At 37.0% G+C, this 21,596-nt stretch overlaps 1 pseudogene; it reads right to left on the bottom strand.

Annotated features, from left to right (window-relative positions):
• Positions 1 to 7,672: 7,672 nt before the first annotated feature.
• Positions 7,673 to 21,156, bottom strand: LOC110295083 (60 kDa heat shock protein, mitochondrial pseudogene; annotated as a pseudogene).
• Positions 21,157 to 21,596: the final 440 nt, after the last annotated feature.

Below are 21,596 nucleotides of genomic sequence, written 5' to 3'. Positions count from 1 at the left end.
TTTAGTAAATCTCAAAGCACACATTGCACCTCATACAATAATAGTGGGAGACTGCAACACACCACTTTCACCAATGGACAGATCATGGAAACAGAAACTAAACAGGGACACAGTGAAACTAAGAGAAATTATGAATCAAATGGATCTGGCAGATATCTACAGAACATTCTATCCTAAAACAAAAGGATATACCTTCTTCTCAGCACCTCATGGTACCTTCTCCAAAATTGACCACATAATTGGTCACAAAACAGGCCTCAACAGATACAAAAATATTGAAATTGTCCCATGCATCCTATCAGATCAACATGGACTAAGGCTGATCTTCAATAACAAAATAAATAATAGAAAGCCAACCTTCACGTGGAAACTGAACAACACTCTTCTCAATGATACCTTGGTCAAGGAAGGAATAAAGAAAGAAATTAAGGACTTTTTAGAGTTCAATGAAAATGAAGCCACAACATACCCAAACTTATGGGACGCAATGAAAGCATTTCTAAGAGGAAAACTCATAGCTCTGAGTGCCTCCAAAAGGAAACGAGAGAGCACACATTAGCAGCTTGACAACATACCTAAAAGCACTAGAACAAAAGGAAGCAAATTCACCCAAGAGGAGTAGACGGCAGGAAATAATCAAACTCAGGGGCGAAATCAACCAAGTGGAAACAAGAAGAATTATTCAAAGAATCAAACAATCAAGGAGCTGGTTCTTTCAGAAAATCAACAAGATAGATAAACCCCTAGCCAGACTCACTAGAGGGCACCGGGAAAGCATCCTAATTAACAAAATCAGAAATGAAAAAGGAGACATAACAACAGATCCTGAAGACATCCAAAACACCATCAGATCCTTCTACCAAAGGCTATACTCAACAAAACTGGAGAACCTGGATGAAAAGGAGAAGTTCCTAGACAGATACGAGGTACCAAAGTTGAATCAAGATCAGGTTAATGATCTAAACAGCCCTATATCCCCCAAAGAAATAGAAGCAGTCATTAATAGTCTCCCAACTAAAAAAAGCCCAGGACCAGATGGGTTTAGTGCAGAGTTCTATCAGACCTTCAAAGAAGATCTAATCCCAGTTCTTCACAAACTATTCCACAAAATAGAAACAGAAGGTACTCTACCCAACTCATTCTATGAAGCCACAATTACTCTGATACCTAAACCACAAAAAGATCCAACAAAGATAGAAAACTTCAGACCAAAATCCCTTATGAATATTGATGCAAAAATCCTCAATAAAGTTCTTGCTAACCGAATCCAAGAACACATCAAAACAATCATCCATCCTGACCAAGTAGGTTTCATCCCAGGGATGCAGGGATGGTTCAATATACGGAAATCCATCAACATAATCCAGTATATAAACAAACTCAAAGGCAAAAACCACATGGTCATCTCGTTAGATGCGGAAAAAGCATTTGACAAGATCCAACACCCATTCATGATAAAAGTCTTGGAAAGATCAGGAATTCAAGGCCCATACCTAAACATGATAAAAGCAATCTACAGCAAACCAGTAGCCAACATCAAAGTAAATGGTGAGAAGCTTGAAGCAATCCCTCTAAAATCAGGGACTAGACAAGGCTGTCCACTTTCTCCATACCTATTCAACATTGTACTTGAAGTCCTAGCCAGAGCAATTCGACAACAAAAGGAGATCAAAGGGATACAAATTGGAAAAGATGTAGTCAAAATCTCACTTTTTACAGATGATATGATAGTATATATAAGTGACCCTAAAAATTCTACCAGAGAACTCCTAAGCCTGATAAACAGCTTCGGTGAAGTAGCTGGATATAAAATTAACTCAAACAAATCAATGGCCTTTCTCTACACAAAGAATAAACAGGCTGAGAAAGAAATTAGGGAAACAACACCCTTCTCAATAGTCACAAATAATATAAAATATCTTGGCGTGACTCTAACTAAGGAAGTGAAAGATCTGTATAATAAAAACTTCAAGTCTCTGAAGAAAGAAATTATAGAAGATCTCAGAAGATGGAAAGATCTCCCATGCTCATGGATTGGCAGGATCAACATTGTAAAAATGGCTATCTTGCCAAAAGCAATCTACAGATTCAATGCAATCCCCATCAAAATTCCAAATCAATTCTTCAACGAATTAGAAAGTGCAATCTGCAAATTCATCTGGAATAACAAAAAACCTAGGATAGCAAAAACTCTTCTCAAGGATAAAAGAACCTCTGGTGGAATCACCATGCCGGACCTAAAGCTTTACTATAGAGCAATTGTGATAAAAACTGCATGGTACTGGTATAGTGACAGACAAATAGACCAATGGAATAAAATTGAAGACCCAGAAATGAACCCACACACCTATGGTCACTTGATCTTCGACAAGGGTGCTAAAACCATCCAGTGGAAGAAAGACAGCATTTTCAACAAATGGTGCTGGCACAACTGGTTGTTAACATGTAGAATCGATCCATTCCTATCTCCTTGTACTAAGGTCAAGTCTATGTGGATCAAGGAACTTCACATAAAACCAGAGACACTGAAACTTATAGAGGAGAAAGTGGGGAAAAGCCTTGAAGATATGGGCACAGGGGAAAAATTCTTGAATAGAACAGTAATGGCTTGTGCTGTAAGATCGAGGATTGACAAGTGGGACCTCATGAAATTGCAAAGCTTCTGCAAGGCTAAAGACACCATCAATAAGACAAAAAACCACCAACAGATTGGGAAAGGATCTTCACCTAGCCTAAATCAGATAAGGGACTAATATCCAATATATATAAAGAACTCAAGAAGGTGGACTCCAGAAAGTCAAATAACCCCATTAAAAAATGGGGCTCAGAACTGAACAAAGAATTCTCACCTGAGGAATACCGAATGGCAGAGAAGCACCTGAAAAAATGTTCAACATCCTTTATCATCAGGGAAATGCAAATCAAAACAACCCTGAGATTCCACCTCACACCAGTCAGAATGGCTAAGATCAAAAATTCAGGTGACAGCAGATGCTGGCAAGGATGTGGAGTAAGAGGAACACTCCTCCATTGTTGGTGGGATTGCAAGCTTGTACAACCACTCTGGAAATCAGTCTGGCGGTTCCTCAGAAAATTGGACATAGTACTATCGGAGGATCCAGCAATACCTCTCCTGGGCATATATCCAGAAGATTTCCCAACCGGTAAAAAGGACACATGCTCCACTATGTTCATAGCAGCCTTATTTATAATAGCCAGAAGCTGGAAAGAACCCAAATGTCCCTCAACAGAGGAATGGATACAGAAATTATGGTACATTTACACAATGGAGTACTACTCAGCTATTAAAAAGAATGAATTTATGAAATTCCTAGTCAAATGGATGTACCTGGAGGGCATCATCTTGAGTGAGGTAACACAATCACAAAGGAACTCACACAATATGTATTCACTGATAAGTGGATATTAGCCCAAAACTTAGGATACCCAAGATATAAGACACAATTTGCTAAATGCATGAAACTCAAGAAGAATGAAGACCAAAGTGTGGACTCTATGCCCCTTCTTAGATTTGGGAACAAAACACCCATGGAAGGAGTTACAGAGGCAAAGTTTGGAGCTGTGATGAAAGGATGGACCATCTAGAGACTGCCATATCCAGGGATCCATCCCATAATCAGCTTCCAAACGCTGACACCGTTGCATACACTAGCAAGATTTTGCTGTAAGGACCCAGATATAGCTGTCTCTTGTGAGACTATGCCGGGGCCTAGCAAACACAGAAGTGGATGCTCTCAGTCAGCTATTGGATGTTTCACAGGTCTCCCAATGGAGAAGCTAGAGAAAGTACCCAAGGAGTTAATGGGATCTGCAACCCTATAGGGGGAACAACATTATGAACTAACCAGTACCCCAGAGCTCTTGTCTCTAGCTGCATATGTATCGAAAGATGGCCTAGTCGGCCATCACTGGAAAGAGAGACCCATGGACTTGCAAACTTTATATGCCCCAATACAGGGGAATGCCAGGGCCAAAAGAATGGGAATGGGTGGGTAGGGAAGTGGGGGGGGGGTATGGGGGACTTTTGGGATAGCATTGGAAATGTAATTGAGGAAAATACGTAATAAAAAATATTAAAAATTAAAAAAGAGAAAATAAAGAAAATGATTTTTCTTTTCTAAAAATATTTTGATTAATTCTTTGAGAAATCTCTACAATACATTTATTTTGATCATATCTATCCCCCCTCTATGTTCCCATTTTCTCCTTGGTACACACTCTCACCTATGTGTCTTCATTTCTTTTTAAATCTATCAAGTCCTATTTTTGCTTCCTGTATTTCTTAGGTGTTTTGCCATCCACTGGAGTGTGTTAGAACTACCACAAACCACACTCTAAGAAAAGCTACTTTTTTCCTCTCTCAGCAACTACCAGTTTCTACAATTCCTTAGCTAGGGATAGAACTTGGTGCCAACCTTCCCTCTCCATTATGATAATATTTTGGCTTGTCCTTTCACAGGTCTTGAGCAGCCTGTTAGAACTGCTATGACTTCATATATGCAACTGCCCTATTGTCTCCCAAGAACAATTTCATTGAAAAAGCCTGTAGTTATCCTCTACCTCTGGCTCTTAGTCTCTCTTCCCATTTTCCCACAATGATCTGTGAACTTTGGGAAATGAGATGTCTCATTTAGGGCTAAACACTTCACAAGTCACTTATTTTCCTCATCTTTAACATTATGGCTGTCGGTGGTAATTGGCATGTGCTTAAAACAAACAAACAAACAAACAAATAAACTTCTCTGAAGTGTTTGAATGATTCACTCATCTGTAAGTATAACAAGTTGTTAGGAGTTGCCTTAATATTATGTCCTCTTGGCAAAACAATGGTAGCAGGTTCTTCCTTAGGGTCTATGACCTTTGCATACAAGTTATTGTCCTCAGCAACTATGTGAAGTATAGGCTCCACCTAGTGAAGAGAAACTTAAATTCAATCAGAAAGTAGTTGGTTACGCAATGCCATTGATGCCACTGTTGCAGTCAGGTGAGTCATAATTGTGGCTTGCAGGTTCCACAGCTGGATGGGATTGATTATTATCTTACTATTTCTAGGCTTTTTTTTTTTTGATAAACATCTACACTGATTTCCATACTAGTTTCACTGGTATGCACTCCTAGGAATTCCCCTTCCTCCACAGTCACATCAGAATTTGTTATCACTTATGCTTTGATCTTATCTATTCTGACCAGAGTAAGTTGGTCTCAAAGTAGTTTTCCTTATATTGACTGATTTTGGAACAATTTTCAGCCATTTGTAATTTATGTTTTTAGAATTCTTTATTTATATCCAACCCCATTTGGAGATGGTGGTGCTTGTTTCTTGCTGTTTAGGTTTTTAAATCTGTATATATTCTAGATACTAGATATGTATCTAGGCTATCTCGTCATTTAAATGATGGTGTCCTTTTGTTGTTCAGAAACCTTTTAGTTTTATGTGTTTCTATTTGTTGATTGTCAGTGTTAACCAATGTCATAATTGGGGGAGGTAGTTGGTGAATTTAATAACAGTGTTGTCTGATTTCCTCATTGTTTTAATTTAATTCACATATGTCTGACTAACTGAAACAGCTATTTTAAGCAACACTAAAGGAATTTATGTTGATAATCCATAAGGATTTAAATAGTTCCAAGTGGATCACCATTGCCTATATTTCTTTTTACTTCTTTGCCACCATTTTTTCTTTGTTATATTGTGCCAAATGCATTGAGGCAGTAGCATCTTTAAATCACATCTCTTGACTGTGTGCATAAACATTAGTATCTCCTAACAAGTGATAAAGTGGCATTGGATCTATTTGATAGAAATTAAATTGACCAGAAAGGTTTTATGTATTTAAAAGTGAATTATTTTAACTTATCTAAGAGACCCAATCACCCTTATTATAATTTGCCTCATTATTCGGTAATTTTTAAACAATTCTGAGTTATACTGGCCTTGTTAATCATAGCATTTATTTGTTCACACAAATGGCTTTTATAGAAAATAGGTCATGCTGATCAGCTTGCCAGCTGGTTGTTAACTGACAGATCTTGCTCTCTGTTTTCATATTACTTCATTTATTGCATTATTAAATCAATAGTTATTTTAAAAACCAAGAAAAGATTTTATATTGCAATATGGTTACCTCCCTAGAGATTAAGTCACTTTCTTCCAAAAAATTATTTTTGTACCACGCCCATCTATCTAGCTTTTCTGATTCTGCAGTCGCCTTTCCCTTGCAAGCAGAGATTTCAGTTTTGTCTTGAATCTTAATAACCTAGACCTCTGATTATGTATCAGCATTGTTTCCATAAGGAAGAAGAAAATTCTTTGAGATGATTTTATGTCAAAAAAAGCAGTAAGTCAACATATATTAACTCTGGAAAAAACACCTGGGTTTGCCCTTTAAAAAATCTATTCCTGGTGCAATTTATGCATCAGCTTAGATAGAGGGGTTTTCTCCTCATTTAGAATACACAACTGGTTTATCATGGTACAGAAACATATTTACTCATAATAGCATAAATTCAAAATGAGATGAAATTGATATCACTCATACTTTAGACTTTTATATAACTTGAAATGCCCATTTCTTGTGAATAGCTTTAATTTTGGTCATCTTGAGTTTCGTGTAAAATAAATATTGTCTAATATTTTACAATCCATTTCTGCTTTTTCTAGGTTTTGGTGTTAATCCACATAGAAGATGACTTCACTGCAAAACCAACAATTTCAGTCAAAAGATTTTAAAATATTATCTTTCTTACGTATTAGCCATCAGAAAACAGAGCCTCAGCTAATCTGCTATTTGCACAACTCAACTCAGCATATATTGCAATAATTTATACTGATGAAAGCAACAGCTAGTGAACTCCTTGATTTCTGGTCTGTAATCTCTTCAAGATAACATTCTGTATTGAGTAATAAGAATGCTTTCACTACTCTTTTCCATGAAGTGTGTTCTTCCTGAATTTGAGATCAGAGGTTTGCCTTAAAGTTTTAATGGCTTATAATTTTAATTTTTTAAAACAAGGGAGAACAGAGGAAAGTTACATGCAATCGAATAGAGATGCTCCCACATAATGCTCACTTGGCCACCTAAGCTATTTTGTGTTTTGTTTTTCTAGCCAAATTATCACTTTGTTCTCATCTCCACATTTCTCTATCTAAAAGGGAGGTTGCCTTTGCTAGGCTGTCATCTTTTCCAGCAAAACTCACAAAATACTTTCCTTATGCTGAAAACTAAACCCTTGACTCAGTGTCTCACCCAGCAGACATTATTCATTTCGAAACAACACAGCTGCATTTCAAATTTTATGTCTGATACCTTTCCTCTATGAGTTAAATTACAAAAGCAAATGAAAATTTTAGACTTAAATTTAATAAATTTCACTGAGAAGCAGAAAATCTGTTGATATAACCAGCACTCAAATGCCAAGAGGAACAAATCTTGTTGCTAGCTGTTTTAAAACTACTTCGGGAGTAGCTATGGCACATGGTTTGGGCTTTAGAAGTTCTTGTGGCCCATTTATTTTATTTTTTCCTTTTGATAAAATGTGGGGCCAAATAATTAAGTCAATTAAATTATCTTGTTCCTCTTTGGATGATGAGAAATGCTAGTTTGTTTTATGCTTAAACTTATGTTTATGTTCTTGCAATGGAAGTTTATGTCTAATGATGAAAGATGATCTGGTGCCTCATCAAAGATGAAACAAAGTAGAAAACTGTACCAGTCATAATAAGATAAAAAGATGTGTATATATTGTCGGAGAAGGAATTATATGTAAATGTGTTGATCTTAATAATTTCTATACCTATTTTCTGACCTTCATTAATAGGCTATAATGAATCCAAGGCTGGGATGCATTGAAGCAGAGAGCAGCCTTCTAGAACAATGCCTTCTTCAACAGCTGCTCTTGTAGCATTGAAAGCATTTGTAATTGTCTTTCTTCTCATGTACTTCAACATCACTTATCCCTCCAACCTTCAACACATCTACTCCATCTGAAAGTTTAGCAAGTCACTCGTTCAGTTTTTCCTTTCGTATTCACTAGTTGTGATGTCTAGCTACTCAGTGATTTCTCGAATATGTTTTTCAATGTGAGCTTTGTCACCTTTTCCATTCAAAAGCATGGAATCATCTTTGGTGACATGACTTCTCCAACTTTTCCTAAGTCATGAGTTTGAACATCTTCAAGATTTAGACTCAATCCTCTTCTCCAAACACCACACCAACAGTAGCAATAGCCATATCTATAAGCTGGTTCTTCTTATTGTCCCCAAATCCTGGAGCTTTGACTGCTACAACCTGAAGACCAACTATTAGCCTGTTCAAAACCAGTGTGCTTAGAGTTTCTCCATCAACATCTTCAGTGATTGTCACCAAGGGCTTCTGATGAACATTAGCAATTTCAAGAGTAGGTACAATGAACTAAACAGTAGAAATTTTCTTTTTTAAAATATTTTTATTAGGTATTTTCCTCATTTACATTTCCAATGCTATCCCAAACATCCCCCATAAACTCCCCCCCCTCACTCCCCTACCCACCCACTCCCACTTTTTGGCCCTGGCATTCCCCTGTACTGGGGCATATCGGACCTCTCCAGTGATGACCGACTAGGCCATCTTTTGATACATATGCAGCTAGAGTCAAGAGCTCCGGGGTACTGGTTAGTTCATAATGTTGTTCCACCTATAGGGTTACAGATCCCTTTAGCTCCTTGGGTACTTTCTCTAGCCCCTCCATTAGGAGCCCTGTGACCCATCCAATAGCTGACTGTGAGCATCCACTTCTGTGTTTGCTAGAAATTTTCTTTTTACTCAACAAAATATAGGCATCTTAGAATTCACATGTTTGACCTTTTGATGTGTTAATAAAATATGTGGAAATACACCCTCTTTCAAACTTCATGCCTTCAATAATTTCTAGCTCATCATTCAGGGTTGTTCCATCCATCACTGTGATGACACCCTTTCTTCCAACCTTTTTCATTGCATCAGAAATGATGTTCCCAATGTTTTTGTCTCCATTTGCAGAAATTACAGCAACCTGAGAAATTTCTTCAGGGGTTGTCATGGGTTTAGATTGTTTCTTAAGTTCTCTTGTTTAGTTGGATCCTTGTGTGATTTAGGTATCAGAGTAATTGTGGCTTCATATAATGACTTAGGTACTGTTCCTTCTGCTTCTATTTTTTTTATTAAAAAAAGTATTTTCTTTTATTACATATTTTCCTCAGTTACATATCCAATGCTATCTCAAAAGTCCCCCATACCCCCCCCCCCCCGCACTTCCCTACCCACCCATTCCCATTCTTTTGGCCCTGGCATTCCCCTATATTGGGGCATATAAAGTTTGCAAGTCCAATGGGCCTCTCTTTCCAGTGATGGTCGACTAGGCCATCTTTCGATACATATGCAGCTAGAGACAAGAGCTCCGGGGTACTGGTTAGTTCATCAAATTGTTCCACCTATAGGGTTGCAGGTCCCTTTAGCTCCTTGGGTACATTCTCTAGCTCCTCCATTGGGAGCCCTGTGATCCATCCAATAGCTGACTGTGAGCATCCACTTCTGTGGTTGCTAGGCCCCGGCATAGTCTCACAAGAGACAGCTGTATCTGGGTGCTTTCAGCAAAATCTTGCTAGTGTATGTAATGGTGTCAGCGTTGGGATGGATCCCTGGATATGGCAGTCTCTAGAAGGTCCATCCTTTCATCACAGCTCCAAACTTTGTCTCTGTAACTCCTTCCATGGGTGTTTTGTTCCCAGTTCTAAGAAGGGGCACAGTGTCCACACTTTGGTCTTCATTCTTCTTCAGTTTCATGCGTTTAGCAAATTGTATCTTATATCTTGAGTATTCTAAGTTTTGGGCTAATATCCATTTATCAGTGAATACATATTGTGTGAGTTCTTTTGTGGTTGTGTTACATCACTCAAGATGATGCCCTCCAGGTCCATCCATTTGCCTAGGAATTTCATAAATTCATTCTTTTTAATAGCTGAGTAGTACTCCATTGTGTAAATGTACCATATATTGTGTATCCATTCCTCTGTTGAGGGGCATCTGGGTTCTTTCCAGCTTCTGGCTATTATAAATAAGGCTGCTATGAACATAGTGGAGCATGTGTCCTTCTTACTGGTAGGGATATCTTCTGGATATATGCCCAGGAGAGGTATTGCTGGATCCTCCAGTAGTTCTATGTCCAATTTTCTAAGGAACAACCAGACTGATTTCCAGAGTGGTTGTACAAGCTTGCAATCCCACCAACAATGGAGGAGTATTCCTCTTTCTCCACATCCTCTCCAGCATCTGCTGTCACCTGAATTTTTGATCTTAGCCATTCTGACTGGTGTGAGGTGGAATCTCAGGGTTGTTTTGATTTGCATTTCCCTGATGATAAAGGATGTTGAACATTTTTTCAGGTGCTTCTCTGCCATTCGGTATTCCTCAGGTGAGAATTCTTTGTTCAGTTCTGAGCCCCATTTTTTAATGGGGTTATTTGACTTTCTGGAGTCCACCTTCTTGAGTTCTTTATATATATTGGATATTAGTCCCTTATCTGATTTAGGCTAGGTGAAGATCCTTTCCCAATCTGTTGGTGGTTTTTTGTCTTATTGATGGTGTCTTTAGCCTTGCAGAAGCTTTGCAATTTCATGAGGTCCCACTTGTCAATCCTCGATCTTACAGCACAAGCCATTACTGTTCTATTCAAGAATTTTTCCCCTGTGCCCATATCTTCAAGGCTTTTCCCCACTTTCTCCTCTATAAGTTTCAGTGTCTCTGGTTTTATGTGAAGTTCCTTGATCCACATAGACTTGACCTTAGTACAAGGAGATAGGAATGGATCGATTCTACATGTTAACAACCAGTTGTGCCAGCACCATTTGTTGAAAATGCTGTCTTTCTTCCACTGGATGGTTTTAGCTCCCTTGTAGAAGATCAAGTGACCATAGGTGTGTGGGTTCATTTCTGGGTCTTCAATTCTATTCCATTGGTCTACTTGTCTGTCACTATACCAGTACCATGCAGTTTTTATCACAATTGCTCTGTAGTAAAGCAAAAAAGTAAAGTAAATCAGGCATGGTGATTCCACCAGAGATTATTTTATCCTTGAGAAGAGGTTTTGCAATCCTAGGTTTTTTGTTATTCCAGATGAATTTGCAGATTGCACTTTCTAATTCGTTGAAGAATTGATTTGGAATTTTGATGGGGATTGCATTGAATCTGTAGATTGCTTTTGGCAAGATAGCCATTTTTACAATGTTGTTCCAGCCAATCCATGAGCATGGGAGATCTTTCCATCTTCTGAGATCTTCTATAATTTCTTTCTTCACAGATTTGAAGTTTTTATTATACAGATCTTTCACTTCCTTAGTTAGAGTCATACCAAGATATTTTATATTATTTGTGACTATTGAGAAGGTTGTTGTTTCCCTAATTTCTTTCTCAGCCTGTTTATTCATTGTGTAGAGAAAGGCTATTGATTTGTTTGAGTTAATTTTATATCCAGCTACTTCACCGAAGCTGTTTATCAAGTTTAGGAGTTCTCTGGTGGAATTTTTAGGGTCACTTATATATACTATCATATCATCTGTAAAAAGTGAGATTTTGACTTCATCTTTTCCAATTTGTATCCCTTTGATCTCCTTTTGTTATCGAATTGCTCTGGCTAGGACTTCAAGTACAATGTTGAATAGGCATGGAGAAAGTGAGCAGTCTTGTCTAGTCCCTGATTTTAGAGGGATTGCTTCAAGCTTCTCACCATTTACTTTGATGTTGGCTACTGGTTTGCTGTAGATTGCTTTTATCATGTTTAGGTATGGGCCTTGAATTCCTGATCTTTCCAAGACTTTTGTCCTGAATGGGTGTTGGATCCTGTCAAATGCTTTTTCTGCATCTAACCAGATGATCATGTGGTTTTTGTCTTTGAATTTGTTTATATAATGGATTACGTTGATGGATTTCTGTATATTGAACCATCCTTGCATCACTGGGATGAAACCTACATGGTCAGGATGGATGATTGTTTTGATGTGTTCTTGGATTCGGTTAGCAAGAACTTTATTGAGGTTTTTTGCATCGATATTCATAGGGGAAATTGGTCAGAATTTCTCTATCTTTGTTGGGTCTTTTTGTGGTTTAAGTATCAGAGTAATTGTGGCTTCATAGAATGAGTTGGGTAGAGTACCTTCTGTTTCTATTTTGTGGGAAGTTTGTGAAGAACTGGAATTAGGTCTTCTTTGAAGGTCTGATAGAACTCTGCACTAAACCCATCTGGTCCTGGGCTTTTTTTGGTTGGGAAACTATTAATGACTGCTACTATTTCTTTAGGGGATATAGGGCTGTTTAGATCATTAACCTGATCTTGATTCAACTTTGGTACCTGGTATCTGTCTAGAAACTTCCCCATTTCATCCAGGTTCTCCAGTTTTGTTGAGTATAGCCTTTTGTAGAAGGATCTGATTGTGTTTTGGATTTCTTCAGGATCTGTTGTTATGTCTCCTTTTTCATTTCTGATTTTGTTAATTAGAATGCTTTCCTTGTGCCCTCTAGACAGTCTGGCTAAGGGTTTATCTATCTTGTTGATTTTCCCAAAGAACCAGCTCCTTGATTGGTTGATTCTTTGAATAGTTCTTCTTGTTTCCACTTCGTTGATTTCATCCCTGAGTTTGATTATTTCCTGTCGTCTACTCCTCTTGGGTGAATTTTTCTTCCTTCCTTTTCTTCCCTTTCAAGAGGGACTACCTTCTTGTTTTTTCTAGGGCGTGCTTTTAGGTGTATTGTCAAGCTGCTAATGTGTGCTCTCTCTAGTATCTTTTTGGAGGCACTCAGAGCCATGAGTTTTCCTCTTAGAAATGCTTTCATTGCGTCCCATAAGTTTGGGTATGTTGTGGCTTCATATTCATTAAACTCTAAAAAGTCCTTAATCTCTTTCTTTATTCCTTCCTTGACCAAGGTATCATCGAGAAGAGTGTTGTTCAGTTTCCACGTGAAGGTTGGCTTTCTATTATTTATTTTGTTATTGAAGATCAGCCTTAGTCCATGGTTATTTGATAGGATGCATGGGACAATTTCAACATTTTTGTATCTTTTGAGGCCTGTTTTGTGACCAATTATGTGGTCAATTTTGGAGAAGGTACCATGAGGTGCTGAGAAGAAGGTATATCCTTTTGTTTTAGGATAGAATGTTCTGTAGATATCTGCCAGATCCATTTGATTCATAACTTCTGTTAGTTTCACTGTGTCCCTTTTTAGTTTCTTTTTCCATGATATGTCCGTTGGTGAAAGTGGTGTGTTGAAGTCTCCCACTATTATTGTGTGAGGTGCAATGTGTGCTTTGAGCTTTACTAAAGTTTCTTTAATGAATGTGGCTGCCTTTGTGTTTGGAGCATAGATATTCAGAATTGATAGTTCCTTTTGGAGGATTTTACCTTTGATGAGTATGAAGTGCCCCTCCCTGTCTTTTTTGATGAATTTGGGTTGGAAGTCAATCTTATCATATATTAGAATGGCTACTCCAGCTTGTTTCTTCATACCATTTGCTTGGAAAATTGTTTTCCAGCCTTTTATTCTGAGGTAGTGTCTATCTTTTTCTCTGAGATGAGTTTCCTGTAAGCAGCAAAATGTTGGGTCTTGTTTGTGTAGCCAGTTTGTTAGTCTATGTCTTTTTATTGGGGAGTTGAGTCCATTGATATTAAGAGATATTAAGGAAAAGCAATTGTTCCTTCCTGTTATTTCTGTTATTAAAGTTGTCATTCTGTTCTTGTGGCTGTCTTCTTTTAGGTTTGTTGAGGGATTACCTTCTTGTTTTTTCTAGGGCGTGGTTCCCGTCCTTGTATTGGTTTTTTCCTGTTATTATCCTTTGAAGGGCTGGATTCGTGGAAAGATGATGTGTGAATTTGTTTTTGTCGTGGAATACTTTGGTTTCTTCATGTATGTTAATTGAAAGTTTGGCTGGGTATAGTAGCCTGGGCTGGAATTTGTGTTCCTTTAGTGTCTGTATAACATCTGTCCAGGATCTTCTGGCTTTCATAGTCTCTAGTGAAAAATCTGGTGTAATTCTGATATGCTTGCCTTTATATGTTACTTGGCCTTTTTCTCTTACTGCTTTTAGTATTCTATCTTTATTTAGTGCATTTGTTGTCTTGATTATTATGTGTAGAGAGGTATTTCTTTTCTGGTCCAGTCTATTTGGAGTTTTGTCGGCTTCTTGTGTGTTCATGGGCATCTCTTTCTTTAGATTTGGGAAGTTTTCTTCTATAATTTTGTCGAAGATGTTTGCTGGTCCTTTGAGTTGAAAATCTTCATTCTCATCCACTCCTATTATCTGTAGGTTTGGTCTTCTCATTGTGTCTTGGATTTCCTGGATGTTTTGAGTTAGGATCTTTTTGCATTTTCCATTTTCTTTGATTGTTGTGCCAATGTTCTCAATGGAATCTTCTGCACCTGAGATTCTCTCTTCCATCTCTTGTATTCTGTTGCTGATGCTCGCATCTATGTTTCCAGATTTCTTTCCTAGGGTTTCTATCTCCAGCGTTGCCTCACTTTGGGTTTTCTTTATTGTGTCTACTTCCCTTTTTATTTCTTGGATGGTTTATTCAATTCCATCACCTGTTTGGTTGTGTTTTCCTGCAATTCTTTAAGGGATTTTTGTGTTTTCTCTTTAATGTCTTCTACTTGTTTAGCAGTGTTTTCCTGTATTTCTTTAAGTGAGTTATTTAAGTCCTTCTTGATGTCCTCTACCATCATCATGAGATATGCTTTTAAATCCAGGTCTAGCTTTTCGGGTGTGTTGGGTTGCCCTGGACTGGGCGAAGTGGGAGTGCTGGGTTCTGATGATGGTGAGTGGTCTTGATTTCTGTTAGTAAGATTCTTAAGTTTACCTTTCGCCATCTGGTAATCTCTGGAGTTAGTTGTTATAGTTGTCTCTGTTTAGAGATTGTTCTTCTGGTGATTCTGATTAACGTCTATCAGCAGACCTGGGAGACAGGCTCTCTCCTCTGAGTTTCAGTGGTTAGAGCACTCTCTGCTGGCAAGCTCTCCTCTTACAGGGAAGGTGCACAGATATCTGGTGTTTGGACCTCCTCCTGAAGAAGAAGGCCCAAAACAGCACCTTTCCCAGATGCTGTGTTGCTTTGGCAGGTCACAGAAGCTGTCAGCTTCTGTGGTGCACACTCTCACCTGTGCAGACTAAGTTCCTAAGTTCAGCGTAGTCCTCTGCTTCTATTTTATGGAATAGTTTGAGGAACATTGTTGTCAGGTGTTCTTTGAAGGTCTGCTAGAATTCTGCACTAAATCCCTCTAGCCCTGGGCTCTTTATTTATTTATTTTTTTTTTGGTTGGAAGGTTTTTAAGGATTTCTTCTATTTCCTTATGTGATATGGGCCTGTTTAAATAGTTTATCTGCTCATGATTTTACGTGGGTATATGTTATCTGTCTAGAAAACAGTCCATTTCGTCTATATTTTCCAGTTTTGTTGAGTATAGGCTTGGTAGTAAGATAGGAATTTTTTTTTAATTTGCTCCATTTCTGTTATTATGTCTCCCTTTTCCTTTCTGATTTTGTTATTTTGGGTACTGCCTCAGGGTCCTTTAGTTAGTTTGGCTAGAGGTTTATTTATCTTTTTGATTTTCTCAAAGAACCAGTCTTTGATTTTGTTGATTCTTTTTATTGTTCTCTTTGCTTCTATTTGTTTGATTTCAGCCCTGAGTATGACTATTTCTTGCCTTCTAATCTTCTTGGGTGTGTTTGCTTATTTGTATTCTAGAGCTCTCTTGTATGCTATTGAGATGCTAGTGTAAGATCTCTCCAGTTTCTTTACCAGGGTGCTTAGTGCTATGAATTTTCCTCTTAGCACCACTCTCATTGTGTCCCACAAGTTTGCGTATGATGAGTCAACATTTTAATTAAGTTCTAAGAAGTCTTTAACTGCTTTCTTTATTTCTTCCCTGACCAAATTTTCATTGAGATTTGTTCAGTGTCCATGTGTATGTGGGCTTTCTGTTGTTTTTGCTGTTATTGAAGACCAGCCTTAGGCCATGGTGATCAGATAGAATGCATTTCAATCTTCTTATATCTATTGAGGGTTGTTTTTTGACCAATTATATGGTTGATTTGGGAGACGGTACCATGAGGTGCTGAGAAGAAGGTGTATTCTTTTGTTTCAGGGTAAAATATTCTATAGATATCTGTTAAATCCTTTTGGTTCATAACCTCTATTCATTTCAGTGTCTCTGTTTAGTTTCTATTTCAATGAATTTTAGTAAAGTTTCCATTATGAATGTGGGTACCCTTACTTACATTTGGGGCATAGATGTTCAGAATTGAGACTTTCTCTTGGTGGATATTCCTATTGATGAATATGAAGTGTCCTTTCTCATCACACTTGAAAATTTTCGATTGAAAGTCTATTTTATTGAATATTAGGGTGGGAGCTCCAGTTTGTTTCCTAAACCCATTTGCTTGGAAGACCTTTTTTCATTATTTTACTCTGAGATAGTGTCTGTCTTTTTTATAGCTGTGTTTCTTGTGTGCAGCAAAATGCTGGATCTTGTTTGCTTACCCAGTCTGTTAGCTTAAGTCTTTTTATAGGTGAGTTGAGTCCATTAATATTGAGAGATATTAAAGAGAGATGACTGTTAGTTCCTGCTATTTGTTTTTGTAGGTGGTTTTATGTGCTTGTGGTTCTCTCTTTTTGATTTTGTTGTGAGATGCTTAATATCTTGTCCTTTCTTTGGTTCAGGTATCTTCCTTGTGTTGAATTTTTCTTCCTAGGAGCCTCTGTAGAGTTGGATTGGTATATAGATATTGTTTGAATTTGATATTGTCCTGGAATATTTTGTTTTCTCCATGTAAGTTGATTGAGAGTTTTTTCTGGGTATAGTAGCCTGGGCTGGCATTTATGTTCTCTTAGAGTCTGCATGACCTCTGACCAGGCTTTTCTGGCATTCATAGTCTCTGCTGAAAATCTGGTGTAATTCTGGTGGTTTTTGTATGTTAATTAGCCTTTTCCCTTGCAGCTTTTAATATTCTTTTTTTGTTCTGTGGGTTTACTGTTTTAATTATTATGTGACGAGGATTTTCTTTTCTGGTCCCATTTATTTGGTTTTCTATAGGCTTCTTGTACCTTTATTGTCATCTCTTTCTTTAGGTTGGGGGAGTTTTCTTCTATAATTTTTTGAAGACATTTTCAGGTCCTTTGAGGTGGGAATCTTCGTTCTCCTCTACTCTAATTATTCTTAGATTTGGTCGTTTCAAATTGCCTTGATGCTTTGGGTTAGGAGTTTTTTATGTTTTGTATTTTCTTTGAAAGTTGTGTCAATCTCTTCTACAAAATTTTCTACACCTGAGATTATCTCTTCTATCACTTGTATTCTGTTGGTGATACTTGTATTCTGTTGGTGATCTGCAATTCCTGACCACTTTCCTTGGTTTTCCATTTCCAGCTTTGCCTCCATTTGTGTTTTCTTTAGTGTTTCTACTTCCACTTTTAGGTCTTGGACTGCTTTATTCAATTCCTTCACCTGTTTGATTGTGTTATCCTGTATTTCTTTCAGTGAGTTATTGATATCCTTCTTAAAGGACTCTATTATCTTTATAAGATAGGGTTTTTAGGTCAGCTTCCTGATTTTCGTGTGTGTTGATGTACTCAGGGCTTGCTGTGGTGGGAGAACTTGGTTCTGGTAATGCCCATGTATATTGGCTTCTGTTGCTTATAGTCTTACTTTTGTGTCTTGACATCTGTTTGACCCTGGTATTTGTTGGTCTGGATCACTCTGTCTGGTGTCTTCCTGTTTTGTCCTTGGGTTGCTTCAGGTCTCCTGGTAGCCATTTAGATTTTTAATCAAGTTTGTCAGTCCATTGTAAATAATGACCATCATTTGAAAGTATAGACTCAGGAAGATAAATGGAAGAAAAGTAGTAGTACTAGAAAGGGGAATTGAGAAAGTAAGGCAAGTGTTTCATGATGTCTAGACATGATCTCTTCTGTAGGAAGAGGAAAATGGCACTTATTGAATTATGACCCAAGTTTGGTTTTTCTTTTCAACTATATAAAGTAAAATATTACAGAAGGAGTAATACTAACTTAATGCTGTTTTAGACTTTACAAATATACCTTAACTTGGATCGTAATCATAGCTCAGATTAATGAGAAGTGTTAAACCGTTTTTGTCATTTTGAAAACTATATAAAAATATTTCACAGCAACTCTAATTCATTTGTTTATTATATATTTTCTCCCTCACAAGCCCACAGACCAGATGACAGTCATGATCTGTAAGAATCTCCCTTGCAAGAAGCAAATAACTGGCATTTACGTATTCCCTGTTGATTTCCAGTAGCACAAAGGCGCAAAAATAATCTAATATTTATTAGGCCTCTGCAAAAACTAAATGTAGTCAGATTCCCCTGTATTCAAGTGACATAATTTCTTGAAATGAACAACAGCAGCAGCAGCATAGTGCAGCTACATAGTGTGTTCATTTTATAACACGGTACATTCAAAGAAAGAGAAACAATTGTACAAAGACCTCACATCACTTCCAATCTCAAGAGGTTCGACTAACCCAGAAAAAAATATAGTAAAAAGCAAAGAAAGGTGGATATATAAAGCCAAAGAAAACATATTTTCTCTACAGTATTGATGTTTAGACAGCTTTCTTTTTGACACCTTCAGCAAAAGCCATGGTGGCAATTATATTTAACAAGAGTGAAGTAAAAGTGTTTAAGTTGAAAAAAAAAAGATTGTCAGAACAGGTTTAAAGCAAAATCTATCTATAAGCTTTTCACAATAGATGTGTCTGTTCAGACATTCAAGAATTGATGATAAAAATCACGTAGAGCTAGTCCGCCATCACTGGAAAGAGAGGCCCATTGGACTTGCAAACTTTATATGCCCCAGTACAGGGGAACGCCAGGGCCAAAAAATGTTAGGCAAAAGAAGATGTGAAGCCTGACTGAGCTTTTTTGATGGCTAAGATTCGTCAGTGATCATGAATACACTGAATGTCTCTTGTGTTAATTAAACCTTTCTTAGTCTCATTTCTACCTTTCAGTTAACAGTCCCTGGGACTTTTGTGATTAAACATGCATTTTACTGCAAAAAAAAAAAAAAAGCTCCTTTTAAGAGGGAGCCAATCTGTAATAAATAAGGCGGAGTGATATAGTAGTATGATACACATTTGTGACAATGTCATGATAAAACTCATTACTTTTTCAATTATTACACACTGAGGCATGCCCTCCTTTCCTTAAACTAAAGACAAAAGTATCTCAGTTTATTCTAATGAGTTAGTTGCATTCATTTATTTAGGAATATATATATTCATATATATTCAGCATATAAGTATACATGTTATGTAATACATGCATATATATGCATGTAACAAGAATTAATGAAAACGAAATAATGAATTTGAGGGAAAAAGTAGTTGTATATAAGAGGGTTTAGAGGAGAAAGAGAAAAGGAGGAAGTGATAATAATAGTGTATTTTCAAAAAATAAAAGACATAATTAAAACAATGTTTCTTTGCCATTTTTATGCCTGCCTACTACTTTCCTCTATTGGAAGACAGCAATTATCAAATAGTTTTATCTGCTTGAATGAAACTGAAGTTTTCCCAAGCCATTGTTAATGTCCATCATTATATTTATTTCTTCTGTTACTTTCCATAAGAATTCTGTATCTGTAACATTATATGCTGTAACATATTCTTCCTTTAGTTTCAAACTTAAAATTAGTTTTAACAAGCTTTTCTAAGGTATTAATCATAACTTAAGGCATGTGTTTGCTAGTACAAATATTAATAAAAACCTGATTTTGGTGGATTATTTAATATTGCCTGAGCTGAACTATTTATAGTATTGAGATACAGGGAGCCTGTTTTTAAAGAAAATAATATGCTTACTTGTTCTGGTTTATTCATAAATGAGGATGTGGACATAACAAAATTACAGTATTTGAAAAGCTGGCACTGTGAGTATAGTAAAAAGAAAAATTGATGGAAAATTATTTGGATTCTAACTATGATTTTCATAGAAACTGTGATATAATCATAGAGTTACTGATTCATTGGAAAAATAGATAATGTGAATCATATCAAGGTTAGTGTAATTGAGCAAAGGAATATCCTATATGATTGCAGTCTGTGTCCTCTAAAATAAGAAGGAGTGCTAGTGGTATAATACTTAGGTTTCCTTTTGGTTCGTTTATATTTAGAAGCTCTCACTATAGAATATCCTAGGCTTTATCTGGATATTTATATTCAATTGTCATTTTATCTTCTTTCTTTTTATTACTCTTTTAGTTAAATGGAATTTTACCTCTTTCCTAGTTCCCTCTTCTCTCCCAGGATCTTTTGGGTACTCTCTTCAACCCCCCTTGCTCTTTTCATTATCAAATTAATAGCTTTTTTTCTTTTATATAGTTACATGATATGTATTTTCATGTGTATGTACAAATATATAAGTACAACCTTCTGAGTCTAGTTTTATTATTTGTGTATATATGGTTTCAGGGCTTAACCCTGGGAAAGGCTTACACTCCCTCACCAGCAGTCATTAGTTGCCTAATGTTCTTGCCTAGGGACATGAACCAGTGGAATTCTCTATCTTCTACATTAACATATCCACTGATACTGCCTTTGTTCTAATTTTGTTTATGCAGCCATTTCTAGATGAGGCTGTTGCATAGCCCACTTCCTTGTATTCTGGTTCTTAGAATCTCTGTCTCCCATCTTATGCAGTGTTCCATGAGCCATAGATTTAGGAGCTCTTATATAGATGCATCTACCAAGGTTAAACTACCCACAATCTATTGGCATCTGCATTGTGCCTGTGTGTTTTACTCTCATAACCTCCACTTGCTATAAAGAGAAGTTTATTTGGTAAGAACTATTTGTAGCTACTCAAGTGAGATTTAGAATGGAGTAAAGAATTATGCTGGTATAGCAAAGTGATGGTAAAGATTTTTTTTCTAAGATCCATGACATTACTAGCTCCAGGATCTTGGCCAGGTTTTCAGTACCAGGCAGGATTTCCTTCCTGTTTAGTGAGCCTTAAGTTTAATTAGATACCCTTTTGTCACTACTAACAAGGGAGTGCCACTTACTGCGCCTTTACAGTCATCTCACCATATCTCTCATTGATGTGGTTCATGGGTGTTGCAGCTGGGTAGGACTATTAACTTTATCCTTTCCTTGGCACCTTGCATAATATTTTCTGGTACCATAAAAACTGGAGTCCAGGAAAGAGGCTTAGGTTAGATCCAACGCAAAGCATGTGAGGTCTTTGTTGTAAGTGAGTGGTATATTCAGCAACAGGAGTTTACCTTCAACCTCTGAAAGTTAACTAAGGCATACATCAATAGCCTATATTGTTTTAAGAGTCAGTAACCATTCATTAGGCAGAACATTGTACTTCTCAAACTTCATTACATTCAAACGTATTAACAATGCGTGAATCTTTAAAAATAAATATCTATTTCAATCATTTTTACACAATGTTTTGTGTGTGAGTGTGTATGCATGTGTGTGTATGTGTGTGTGTTTGTGTGTGTGTGTATACTCTGTTATACTTGCTTATATACATGCATCTAG

Source organism: Mus caroli, unplaced genomic scaffold (genome assembly GCF_978045245.1).
Source record: "Mus caroli unplaced genomic scaffold, Mus_caroli_1 scaffold_1, whole genome shotgun sequence".
Taxonomy (NCBI): Eukaryota; Metazoa; Chordata; class Mammalia; order Rodentia; family Muridae; genus Mus; species Mus caroli.
Note: the sequence above shows the minus strand (reverse complement) of the source record. Positions and strands in the feature narration are given on the sequence as shown.